The sequence below is a fragment of the Plutella xylostella genome, chromosome 23 (genome assembly GCF_932276165.1).
Source record: "Plutella xylostella chromosome 23, ilPluXylo3.1, whole genome shotgun sequence".
In the NCBI taxonomy this organism is placed as follows: Eukaryota; Metazoa; Arthropoda; class Insecta; order Lepidoptera; family Plutellidae; genus Plutella; species Plutella xylostella.
Window position 1 is genome coordinate 2,126,152 of NC_064003.1, and position 13,848 is coordinate 2,139,999.

The following is a 13,848-nucleotide window of genomic DNA, read 5'->3' on the forward strand; positions in this document are numbered from 1 at the left end:
CTATGCGATACGGCTGGTTGTATACCAAAATATTAGAAAGAGAAAAATATTTATTGCTGCAAAAGTATAAGTCGTATGATCAGAAAGTAGATCTCCCGCCTACAATTTTGCAGGATCTTTATTGGTGGAACAATAATGTGCTCATAGTAAATAACCCTATCAAACAACCTAGCTTTGATTTAACTATATACACCGATGCCTCACGCACAGGTTGGGGGGCATATTCTAATGACACACGAGTGAATGGGGGCTGGAAAGATGAAGAATTAGGCTACCACATAAATTACCTTGAATTACTATCAGTTTTCCTTGCTTTAAAATGCTTTGCTAAAAACAGATTCGGCTGTTCTATCTTGCTTCGAGTAGATAACACTACGGCAATTAGCTACATTAATCGAATGGGTGGCATTCAATTCCCACATTTGAATGCACTTGCACGTGACATATGGCAGTGGTGCGAAAAGCGAAATATTTGGTTACACGCCTCCTACATTAACACAAAGGAAAATGTCGAAGCCGACGAAGAATCGAGAAAGATAAATTCCGATGTAGAATGGGAGTTATCAAATTCCGCATTCGAGTATATCGTACAACAGCTCGGCAGACCCGAGTTAGACTTGTTCGCTTCTCGCACTAACGCCAAATGTAGCGATTATGTGTCGTGGTATCAAGATCCCGATTCGGTAGCCGTAGATGCATTTACAACCTCATGGCAGCCTAAGCTATTTTATGCGTTCCCCCCTTTCTGCTTAATTTTGAACTGTATCCAGAAAATTATTCATGATGAAGCTACGGGAATTCTCGTATTTCCTATGTGGCCCTATTAATTTGGGATACCACGGTTGTCCTAACCGTGGTATCCCAAATTAATGGACATTTTAGTGTCTGAAATAGTAATTTTGCATCCAAACCCAAGTCTGCTATCATCCCGTTTCAGACGGCGCCACCCACTGCACCAGACACTTACCCTGGGGGCGGCGCTGCTCTCCGGCTCGCGTTCTCTCGCCGCGGATGCCCACCGGAGGCCATCGACCTAATGATAGCTTCTTTGTCAAAAAGCACATTAAAACAATATAGCGTTTGTTTTAATCAATGGTGGCAATACTGTTACACAAATAATCATGAAAAATTTGATTCTTCGACATCAATTATAATTAAATTTCTCACTGATCAATATAACAACGGTGCATCCTATGGCACTATCAACTCTTTTCGGTCAGCACTGTCTCTGTTACTAGGAAATGATATTTCCCAAGATAAATCTATAAAAAGACTGATTAAAGGTGTATTTAGGTATAGACCTTCCTTACCAAAATATGCGAACACTTGGGATCCGCAAATAGTCTTGAGTCACATATCCAAGTGGACTCCACATACAGAACTTTCGTTAGAGAAGTTAACTAAGAAATTAGTAAGCTTATTAGCTCTTTGTACGGCTCACAGGGTACAAACATTTTCGTTGATTAAGTTGAGTAACATTATAATCAGTGATAGCGGTGTTAAAATTAATATTGTTGATTTAATTAAAACATCAGGACCAGGACGCGACCAACCAGTGCTGTACCTTCCATATTTTAATGATAATCTCGATATCTGTCCAGCGACGACACTTGTGGATTACATATCCTTCACAAAGGAACTGAGATCAACAAGTTCAGACCACCTCTTAATAACTGTGAAGCGCCCTCATAGGAACGCCACTGCACAGTCAATAAGCAGGTGGATCAAGCAAGTGCTGCAGGAGAGCGGGGTGGACGCGGCGGTGTACAGCGCGCACAGCGCGCGCCACGCCGCCACGTCCGCCGCGCACTCCGCTGGCCTCTCTCTCGATCTCATCAGGAAAACAGCTGGCTGGACTGCGTCCTCCTCCACCTTTGCCAAATATTATAAACGACCACTGCTTGAACAAAGCAACTTTGCCAAAGCTGTTTGTATTCCCAATAATAGTTCCAGTTAATCACGATTGATATCTGTTTCAATTTGCACTAATATAATATTATATAATATAAATATATTATGTACCTAGTAACTAAAACTAAAATTTTAGTAATTAAGAACTTACTATTACTTACCTCAGGGTGTATTGTAAATATTTGATTTATGTACCTATGTGCCTACCTCCGATGATAATTATGTGATTTATAAAAATATACATTGTGATTATGAATTAGAATCTCGTGTTTCATTAGCAATAAACTAGCAGTTATTAACAAATGACCTGAATCAAAACTTTGGCTCTGAACATCTACACAGTTATTTATATCGATAATGAAACCACGAAATATAATATATGATTAAACGAACTTACCTAAGTGAAGTTCGATCAATATTATATGAGTGGTTTCATTTGAAGATATAAATACCCTCCCACCCAAAACCCATTCAAAGTTTTGAATCAGACACGCGATTTCAGGTTATATACTTACTTTAAAAGAATGAGGACAGCAAGCTGGGCGGTCAGGGGGTAGGGAGTAGTAGTGATGGGAAAAAAGTAGTTATCGAATTAGAATCGAGTGAATTTAAGACGTGCGATTGTTGCCCAACAGGTCAAAGTACTACACAGTTATTTATATCTTCAAATGAAACCACTCATATAATATTGATCGAACTTCACTTAGGTAAGTTCGTTTAATCATATATAGCCGCGGCGCTGTTTTCAACGTAGTATTGTTTATTATTCTTTGGCTGCACTCATTGAACTAAATATCGGATAGTGTAAGCTAGGTTAGTCCCCGATTTTGCCATAAGATTTCCGTCGTGGCGCGAACACTACACTCTCAATAACATATATATACTACAGAACATCCAAGGATCGATAACAAATATATATTTGTACCGGATGGAATTAAAACCCCATTTTTTCAATAAATGAAACAAGGAATGTTGAGTAGGTGAACCTGCTTTAGAGTACTTCAATGAAAAATTACAATCCATAAGTTGCATAGTGATAATGAAAAACTCTTTTCTCGACACCCTGTAATCTGTAAGTATTTAACTGGAATCTAAGTAAATAAAGGATTACAATTTCTTACTTATTAAGTACTTACTTACTTTATACTTATATGTATATTATATTCTCTGTTTCTTTTTGACTGAATTATTTAATATACAAAACTCAAATAAACCAAAGCTCTCATGGCCTTTATCTTCGAACAAATTGACTACGATTCAACTTAAAACATTAGGAGTAACTTTCCGCTATATCGAAAAATTAGGGTTACCAGTTAACCTCGAAATAATAACGATTATGTTTTGTCTACACCAATTACTATTCAATTATTTTTATCCTCATAATTTCGAGTGTTTTCTTCAAAAAAAATATTCTTCACATTCATTACAAAACAAAAAGCGTGAAATTTATAACGGTACATATGGTAGCCCTATATGAAATGTAATGGCGGGGCAATTCTACACAACAGTTATTGGCAGGACCTCGAGAGCCCTTCAGCGGAAAGCCTGTAAGTGACATAATCGTAAAGCCGGGGCCCCGTCCAGTAAATTATTATATCGCTACGCTAAGAATTCCTGCGTACATTTTATGCCCCGTTTATATTTATCGCCTGAAATATTATTTGGGTCCCATTTAATGATGCGGCAAGACCGCGTTTTGTTTTTTTCTTTAAGTACCCGTATGTTTATAAAAATATGTGTAGTGTGGTCCTATATTTTTATAGTTGACTATTGAGTGTGACGTCGCGCCCACTTTACTGTACCTACATTTTTGTACGTTCCTGGAAAGAATAACATCGAGTAAATACTTAATTTAATTAAGTTAAATTGAAAAAATATATATTATAAATTATAAATAGTGTATTCATTAATCAGGAGTGTACAATGTTAATGAAATTCAATAATTGTTTTGTTTCTTGTGTCATTCATGTGACTGTGCTAGGTATATTGTTCTTCACTCGAAGCGGTAAAATTACACTGATACGCTTTTATTATTGTACTTAATACAAACAATATACATGTATGTAATGAATGAATTTATGGCAATAAATACCTGAACTGTATTACAATCATTATGATTATCGGCTCCGGCTGGACATAGGCCCACCTGTCCCTCTCCCCCCACTCGGGTAATTGAGGGAGGGAGGTACCCAGCACGTGACGTCCTTTTATTATCCGAACCAGGGGGTCACTTTACATTACGAAAAACCAAGTTTCGGAGCTTTGCGCGAGCCACGACTCTATCTTGCTGTATTAAACGCGCCGATTGCACGACTGGTCTATTTCGTCCGTTTTTCGACAGTATAGAGTGACTCTCTTGGCCCGAGGGTAGATTACGTGTCTTAATCTGAAAGGAAGGTTAAAGAAAAACCTTTTATTTTCCTCAAAACGCTTTATGTTACGGAATTTATTCGGCAATATTAATGGCAGAAATATGAAGGCATTTTTGAATATTTAACTTACGCGTGAGCTATGTATTTTTGTATGAAAATTGGGGTTTACAGTGTACAAAAAGCTAAGCTAAGCATCAAGCTAAGCTAGAAACCGTTTCAGCACCGAATATTTTTTAATTTATTTGTGTGTCACGTCTGCGTGTGTATGAAATAAATACCTATAATTGATTTATTTCTTTATACCATTTACAACGCTGGCCGCACATACTTGATACGCAAACAGATCCAAGCCCAGCCGGCGATGGAAGCGTAATCAGAGTATGATTACATTTGTATTGTAATAATGACGCGCAAATTGGATTCACCACCGACGGAGCGAGAAACAGCGCCGTCTGGCTTTCAGCTCATATGAAATTTAAATGAAGGCAATTGTACTATTTTATGGCGTTTCAGTTCAAATGTAGACGCTATTCTGTTCTTAGAGAGATTATGTGGGTATTTAGATTAAGAAAGGTTATATTATTATGTGGAAAAATATTTACAAGTTTTTCACATGCATTTTATTTTGACTCTCTAGCGCAATTTCGGCTTTATAATTTATTTTTAATATATTTTTTGTATAAGTTCATCTTTTTATACGAAATTTAATGGGAAACAATCAGATAAATCTGTAAATTTTTGGAATTTTGCCTAATAAGCGATCTACAAAAGGAACATTGTAACTAATATACAATTTTGCGTTGTGAAGCAACAGGTTTCAATCACGATACTTGGAGGAAAAAAGTATTTTATGTTATGCGCAGTTTTCCACACAACTGGTTTTCTGATACTGAGCTCATAAGTTCCCTTATCTGTGGCCCATCTCAGGACGACACCGGATTCATGGAACTAAGTGTTTCCATTTTTGAGGCCTTTGTTATTCTAGCGCTTGAAAGATAATAATAATACAGTGTGAGTCTTTATTATTTACGTACAACCTCGATGAAATATCCTAATCCTAACTAATCCTAATCCTAACTATCCTAACTATCCTAACTAATAATATTATAAATGCGAAAGTAACTGTGTCTGTCTGTCTCTCTGTCTGTCTGTCTGTCTGTCTGTCTGTCTGTTACTCTTTCACGCCAAAACTACTGAACGGATTTGAATGAAATTTGGTACACATACGGTCTAGACCCTGGGAAAGAACATAGGCTACTTTTTATCCCGGAATTCCCACGGGAAAACTTTTTAAGGCGAAGCGAAGCGCGTGGGAACAGCTAGTATTATAAATATGCGAAAGTAACTGTGTCTGTCTGTCTGTCTGTCTGTTACTCTTTCACGCCAAAACTACTGAACGGATTTGAATGAAATTTGGTAAACATATGGTCTAGACCCTGAGAAAGAACATAGGCTAGTTTTTATCCCGGAATTTCCACGGGTTTTTTTTTAAAACGAAGCGAAGCTCGCGGGAACAACTAGTATATTAAATATATACCAGCTAAGGAAAAGTTTTGGCCTGGTCTCTACAGCTATTATTTAGCTTAACATTGCCATAAAATAAACAAGTCGGCAATTCTCGGCAATTTTATTGTTTAACCCCTTCTAATGGACTCCCTGTTGTATAATTACGCCGATGTGATGTTAATAGGTACCAATAATGGCGAAGAAGAATACTGAGATAGAATAAAATTATTGTTATTGTTTGGTATAAATACACTAGCAATGAAAAAGTTCCATTCACAAAATGCTAGACACAAGAAAGGCCCGTATTTTTTAAACATTTCAAATATTGAACTTTTTAGTCGGTATTCTGATGCGTTATGAAATGAACTTCTATATTGCAGACGGCTTCATTAACGTAGTCTTTTCCTAATTATTAATAACCTTATTAGGTGGAATTGTTGTTCGAATTTTTTAATTGCTCCGCTATAACACTTTCCAAGTGTACAATAACTTCACCGATTTAAAATGCCACGTGTAGCTCGAACTGCTATAATATTATTCGCAACTTTTGATTTAGGGGTTGTTCTTGGCAACAAGTTTAAAAGAACATTATTATTCCAATTCCAAGTTAAAATCTTGTTTTGCAATGATAAATATGCTATGTTGCTTGTTTTGAGCTGAAATGCTAACTTTAGAGAACAAAGAAAGTGAAGGCGGAATCATTTCAAATCATTCGAATATTATCTATTATTCTTATAACAGTTTCGTTAGAAAAGTGGCTATGGACAGACACACAGATACACAAGTTAATCTTACAACAGGATATAATAATAATATTAATAATAGATATGTTGGACCATCCCACCCCAAACTAGACAGAGCCTAGAGATTACAATAAGTATATAGGATAACTCAATAATATCCACACAGATAAAAATATTGATTAGATACATATTAACTCCCAAGACCCGAGAACAGATATAGATCTATCTTTAAACAAATATGACCTTCAAATGGGACCTTCGGTATAGTAGTCAGGGTTACTAAGCCCTACACCATTCGGTCGTCATATGTTTTAGTCATGCTTAATTACAGTTTATTATCAACCGTCAATACCGCATGTACAAAACAAGACAGATTACGACAATATTGGCGACACTGACAGGACACTTGATCAATTACTGATTGATTACACCACTGATTTACTGAACTACAATCTATGACACACACTGTGCTTGATACTGTTATGTTGTAGGTAGATCATGAGTGTGTTAATAGGTACTGACAGCCTAACTATAATCGCGAGTAATGAAAAAGTTCCAGTGACAATAGCGCCTCATCATCACGACCCATTACGTCCCCACTGCTGGGGAACGGGTCTCCTTCCAATGAAGGAAGGGTTTAGGCCTAGTCCACCACGCTGGCCAAGTGCGGGTTGGTGGATATCGCCTAATTACTACTAAACGGAAAAGGCTAGCTTAACGACGCCGTTTGCTGTATTAAAATACATTTGTACTTTAATACATTTGTATTTTAATACAGCGCATCAGAATCTTACCATATTAAAACGTAAATATTGTGTTAATTTTTAAAAATAATATGTATGAATAAAATCGGGGTCATTCGTTCTCGGTGTTGGTAAGTACCTATAAATGAATATGCATACAGGTACGACCATCTTTATCTCAAACACGTGAAATATAAACAAGCAAAAAACGCCAGATCACTCATTGCTTCACTCGTAAACAATATGTTGGTCTTGACCGTTCACTTCCTTGATAATGAAACAGCTCATACCGAGCCAAGAATACCCATTGTTTATAGAGTCGGCCGCCCATCCCACCAGAGTAAATAATAGCCCTTACCGTAGTCAGGTGTTCATAATATTTCAGCGTGTACATACAGCAAAAGATACACGTGCGCCACCCGCAAACAGATTGATCTTGGGACTTTTGAGTGGAAGAGATAAAGATAAAAGATAAAATGTGTACTTACTCTTTATTGCACACAAACAGAAACCAGTGTTTATAGAGTCGGCCGCCCATCCCACCAGAGTATGGGTCTCATGGGTGGAATATGTATGAATCAAATAATATTTTATTACTTCAAGTTAAAGTATTGTTCATGTCTCGTAACACATTGTATGAAATTAAAGTGTTTGTTCTAAGGTAGCCTATGTAGCTCTTTTACTGACTGTATCTAATACTGTACCTAATAAACTCAGTGATAATTACTAATTATTCTTTAAAAAAGCAGATTTTATATACAAAATACACACTTACTTTATGTCCACAATTAAAATTCTCGTTTTAATTTATGGCTCACTAATTAAACTCACCGGCCAATAAATTACTTTAAAGTAATGAAAATTAAGTAACTGCAATTAATACTATCGGGAATTTCCCGCCGACAATCACTCATATTAATGACACACCCGCGCTGTCAACGAGACCCAATATACCATTGACAAAGGAATAAAGAGAGGACATGGCATATCCACGAAAAAAATGCGCCTACCTAAACTTTGGTTTCAAATAAAATGGCGGCTTTTTTCTTGAAAAATGTAAACAAACAAATTGTTTGACAGCTGAAGTACCTTGTGTTTGGATGTCAATCAACATGGCGACCGGTCGCAATGTTGTAATTTTAGGCAAATACAAAACTACTGTTGTCCTTTTTTACGTAGGATAACACCAATAAGTTAAAAAGAGACGACGATATATTTTTAAGTACCGATTTTTATGCCAGGTCCTCTCTTTATTCTTTTGTCATTGCAATATACACTATACAGGGTGTTGCAAAAGTGACATAGTAAACCGAAAGCGACTCAAGGGGTCAGGGAGTACTTACTAAGAATAGATTTTATTCTGGCTTTAGGCAATGCTAGCTGTTCTACCTGTTACATTATTTAATCACTGAAAACTTTAATGTAGAACTTTTCCATCCAAAATACAAGAAATACTCTTTTATTTATTAGTTCAGATCAGTATTTTTACATACCTATAGCATTAAGAGTTGTATCGTTAATCACATTAAAATTTACCAAATAGTGTTTTCTACATAAATATTATTATTATTTTACGTATAACACGTTCCTTAATATTATGTAATGTGTATTATTTATGTAAGTATATTATAGGTATATATATATGATATATATATAGTTATTACATATTTATTTGTTGTTTTTTTTTAATTTATTTATTTAGTGTATGTACTGTTTAAGTAGTATATATTTTATGTATATATATACTTGCACCACAACTACCTCACAATCATATAGACTTACTCTCTTCCATCCAAAGGTTGTCTGGTAGAGATTGCTATAAGCAATAAGGCCGCCTCTTTGTACTGTTTTATTTTTAAGTTTTGTTTTTTTTGTAATTTTTGTTCTTGGTGCAAATAAAGTGTTTTGTATTGTATTGTATTGTTCCTATACCTACAATTTATAATTACAATTACTCTACGTACAGTAAATATCTTCATGGAACAGGAAGCCACTGATATGCACTTAGTAATATAGTGGTATGTACTATCTGTTTGTGTAGTGTTTGCCGGTCATGAATATGATAATCTGTCTGATGGAACTAACACACTGAACATCATATTGAACAACCCATATTACCTACGTGGTTCTTGGAATAGTTACCCTACGTGAAAGTATATAGACATGTAGTAATGTGGTAATAATGAACGGATGCTTTGATATAACTGGTAAGCATGAAATCATCTTAAAAAAATAGTAATGAAAATGCTGCCATGCCCTTTTTATTATTCTCCCCTTTACCTAGACAGGACCTACAGCCGGTGTATAATAATGGATTTAAATTATTTTCTTTTTAGTAAAAATTCTTATAATAATAATGATTTGTATAACACTGAGCCACTAACAGTTTTTCCCACGCCGCGGCAAACGCAATGCGGTCAGGTAGTACATTTCGCGCTACAAAAGAACTCGAGGCGCCCACTTCAAACGTCCGCAGAGCGTCAAATTCGGGCGGGTTTTCGAACAAACCGCGCGCTAACACAGCAAACTCCGACCGTTCCCCGAATCGGCCAAAGATGTCGGTGAACATCGACATGGAGAATTTCTCCAAAAAACGCAACCTTCGGCGACGGACCCTCAACACACTGAAGTCCGCAGTGTCGGCGCTCAAGCAAATGGCCAGTAAGTGCTTCTCGAATATTCCCAATCCCAATAACAATATACCAACTTCCCTTTTAAATAGGAAAAGTTACGTACAGTGTCAAAGTTTGAACGTTACCACACAAATTTGCGTAAATGGCATTCAGGCCTCGCTTGAGGGACATCGAATGTTTATTAAAAAGTTTGTATTTCTTTCTGCGTGTTTCTCATTCAAAGATAAATTTAATGCGACTGTTTCTTGTTTCTTGACTGTATAATACTTGGGAATGATAATTTATTTAGGTTCTTATATCCTTTTCATATAAGTATACTAAATTAACATAATTTTCACGATGCTCATGATGTTTGAACAAATAAAGCTCTTCTATATTATCAAACTTATTTGTACAAGTCACATTCATACAACGCTAAGTTGGAAACACGAAACAGTCCAGTATTTCTCGAAACTCTTAATAAAACCGGCAACAACAGGAAGCTTCAAAATTGTGGCGCCCAAATAATGTTGCGGCTTTATTCCCTTCGGGTCCTTGACGCAAGATGGCGGGTTCCGCAATAGTGAAGAGGAACGGGGCTCCAACAATTCGTTAAGTATTTGTGAGCCGTCAACGCGAATAATGAAAGCTTCTTCTTTCTTTATCCAGTATTGTCTGTTCATTGTGACGCCGGCGGCTGAAAAACATTAGCCGCTCATCACTCATGCGGTGGAAGCCATCTTGTTTGTCAAATGTCAAACCAACTCGCGCCGAGCCCACTTGACAGGTGAATCGATTTGATAACAATTATTTCAATGGTCCTTTATCTTTCTCGTCCCTGTTGACAACCGATCTTTCTTCGCTGTAAGCTACTTTGGGGGAAGTGCTGAAAGAAACATAATTATTTATCATGGCCAAGGCTCATTTCCTATTCTAAGTAGCGCTCATAAAGCTCATTTTAAAGTGAGACTGCGTGAATATGTTTGTATGTGTTATTATTATCAGTTAATTCTATGTTAAAATATTCCTATGCAAACTTTACCATTACGCACACAATTAAGCAACGTCTTCATAATTTTCCTGTCAAGGAAGCATTCTGAATCCAACGAGTTTGCATAAAATTTATGCGCCCACCACACAGTCTTACATAGTCATGGGAAGCGCTACTTTATTCGTTGGTAAAATGCGTTCCTTTTCACGCGTCATACGCCTCCGTACGTGGGGAAAATAGAAACAGCTCTGCCATGCCGTGCCGTCAAATCTGACGTTTATTAATGAATACTGACAGTGCGCCATTGTTTCTTTCCCTGATTACTGCGAATTTCGCGCGTGGAATGGCGCGGGAGAAAGGGACCTCGGCGAACAGAACGTTCCGTTCCACCAATGATTTTATGCTTAATTGATGAAATGAGTGATACAGCACTCGCTGTGATGACTCGAGTTCCGGACTGCCATTGATTACTGGAACGTAATTATTTATTGAATGGAGCTTTCAGGCGTCCATTCATCCGTGACTGTATCGTATCTTTATTCAAACCACGCTTACGTTTTCAACATCAGATAAATTAATCACGTTTTATTTGAAATTCTGACAATCATCTTGAATGTTTGTTGTAGCTGATTGAGTTACTTGTTGAAGTTCATACGTCACGACTGTGTCAATGAATTTGTAAGCTGTGAAGAGGGAATTCAGTGGCGTCTGTTAAATTAAGTTTGGAACAGTCGCAAGTGGGTAAACCTCGCGTGCGCGTTAGAACCTTTGCTAAGTTAGCATGACAAATACTGGCACTCAGAGCGGGGGTTCTCTAACACAATAAAATTATTATTCACAATGTTATACGAACTTATATATTATATGCGAGAGAGTATCATTTCGCTTCTTTAGCACCAGTGTTAATGAAACGATAAAGTTAAGTAAAGCAGTTCAGATTTTAAATTACAAAAATGTAGTTTTTAATATACCTACATATAGTGTAGATTAATAATTCTTCCATGAAACTGTCAAAATGTTAGTAATTTAACCCTTCAAGTGCACCTAATCAATAACCACTAACCATCAGCGAGAATAAAGGACGTTGACCACAAATCCTGCCGCCTAATTACAGAGCAGCGCCGCAGCCTCGCTGACCAAAGATAATATTACCCACCACGACATTATTATTGTACGGTTACACACAACTATGCATTTAAAGCCATATAATTTACTATTAATAGACCTTATAATGGTAGGTAACCACTTGGTGCTGGACTGTGACATTTAGATTTGTGTGTGTGTAGAAGACCTTTTCTTTCTTTCTTTCTAAATTCGGTGTGTACAAAATACCTATTTCAACTTTCGTTTCAACAAAATGGCTTCATACACACAAACTTACGCGATACAATATTAGCAGGTACCTAGTAGGATTATTCTGGCTTTGCACCCGGTTAGGGGATATGCAGTCGGATCTATCCGTATCCGAGCGTGGCCGGTTGATTGTGATATATTTTTATCCGCGCCGCGAGTACCCTAATGAGGCCATATGTTATTCTAACGCCAGTTCAGCTGAATTAATATTCACAAAAAACGTGGTTTTACGCGGGGGCATAGCGCTTTGAACGAAAGGTCGTGTCTGCCTGTCACAGGAATATTCACAAAGTATCATGTAGAGGGCGTAATGTTTGAAATAATGATAATAATATTTTATGTACACCGCAGGAAACAATGCCAATTTAATATGTTGTAATGATTTCACAGCGATAATCAAACTGTGATAAAATTCAAGCGCATAAAAAATTATTAAGTGCTGTAACTTATTCTAGAGAACTACTTTCAATACCTCATAGGACTGGCATGTACTGACAGCTTTTATTTAAGGTTTGCTTATTTTGCAGTCAGATCATCGAGAATCCAATTTCAAAAATCTCAATACGATACAATAAAACAACTTAGCCTGTCCGATATCTCCGATCATTTTGACAGATTTGGGTCGCATTGGAGAGCATATCACGATGTTTTTCTGACGACATCAACACTGCAACGATTCAACCAATGATCTCCTACCTGGTTTCATACCTTCTTTTTTAGTTTTCGTCCGGTTGTGACACTTATATTCTGAATTGCAGCTCTTCTGGTATTTTAGGAATAGCCGTGGTTTGAAAGCATTGGGAATGATTTATTCAGCGAACATACTTTGCATAGGGTAGCACCGTATCATACAAACCATTTGCTATTATAATAGAAAGAAAACTAAAAAAGGTAAAAACATTGGCCGAAGATAAAATATGGTAGGTAGATTACAAATTTATTTTATTTAACATCTGGCAACCCCAGTCTACACCGCTGTTTCCATTATGAGTGAGCAAAATATTATGTTGAGTATGTATTGGCTATTTTTAGTTCGACCTTTTTACATATTATCTAGGTATGGTAACATTTATTGTTACTACAAGCTTTTGGTATGTGTAGTTGCGGAGATTTTTAAGTTTATGGAACCTAATTACCTATGCAAGGTAAACAAACACCAAAAGAATATAGCGTTTATAACAATTGACTGTCTGAATTTGAATGAACTATAGAAGTAACAACACGAATTCTAGTTATGTTACTTCTATGGTTATATATGTTTATTCTAAACATGACTCTCTCTGAACACTCTCGATTTATTTGACAAAAATCTCAACCACAATGGATTTATTTACATTGATTTTAAATTAGTGAACAAGCTATTCTCACTTATCAACAAACGTGAGAACAACCGCAGATTTGTTAAAGATGTAACGCAACACAGATAATTACTGTTGTAAACTTGAGTCGAAAGTTTCTCGCCACAGATATAACTTTGCCAGTAAAGTTTGTTCGTTTGTGAATGGTAATGCTTTAATGTTACTGTTATCTGAACTTACGTCGAGAAATTACACAAATGTATACGTTTTAATGTGTTTGAGACATCCGGTGGCCAGACAAATATATAAAGTAATGAAT

The 13,848-nt window shown here is 36.5% G+C and overlaps 1 protein-coding gene across 1 annotated transcript in view; it reads left to right on the forward strand.

Moving 5' to 3' along the window:
* The window catches only part of LOC105396024 (Kv channel-interacting protein 1), a 175,578-nt gene that overhangs the window by 66,479 nt on the left and 95,251 nt on the right, over window positions 1-13,848 (forward strand). The window lies entirely within an intron of this gene.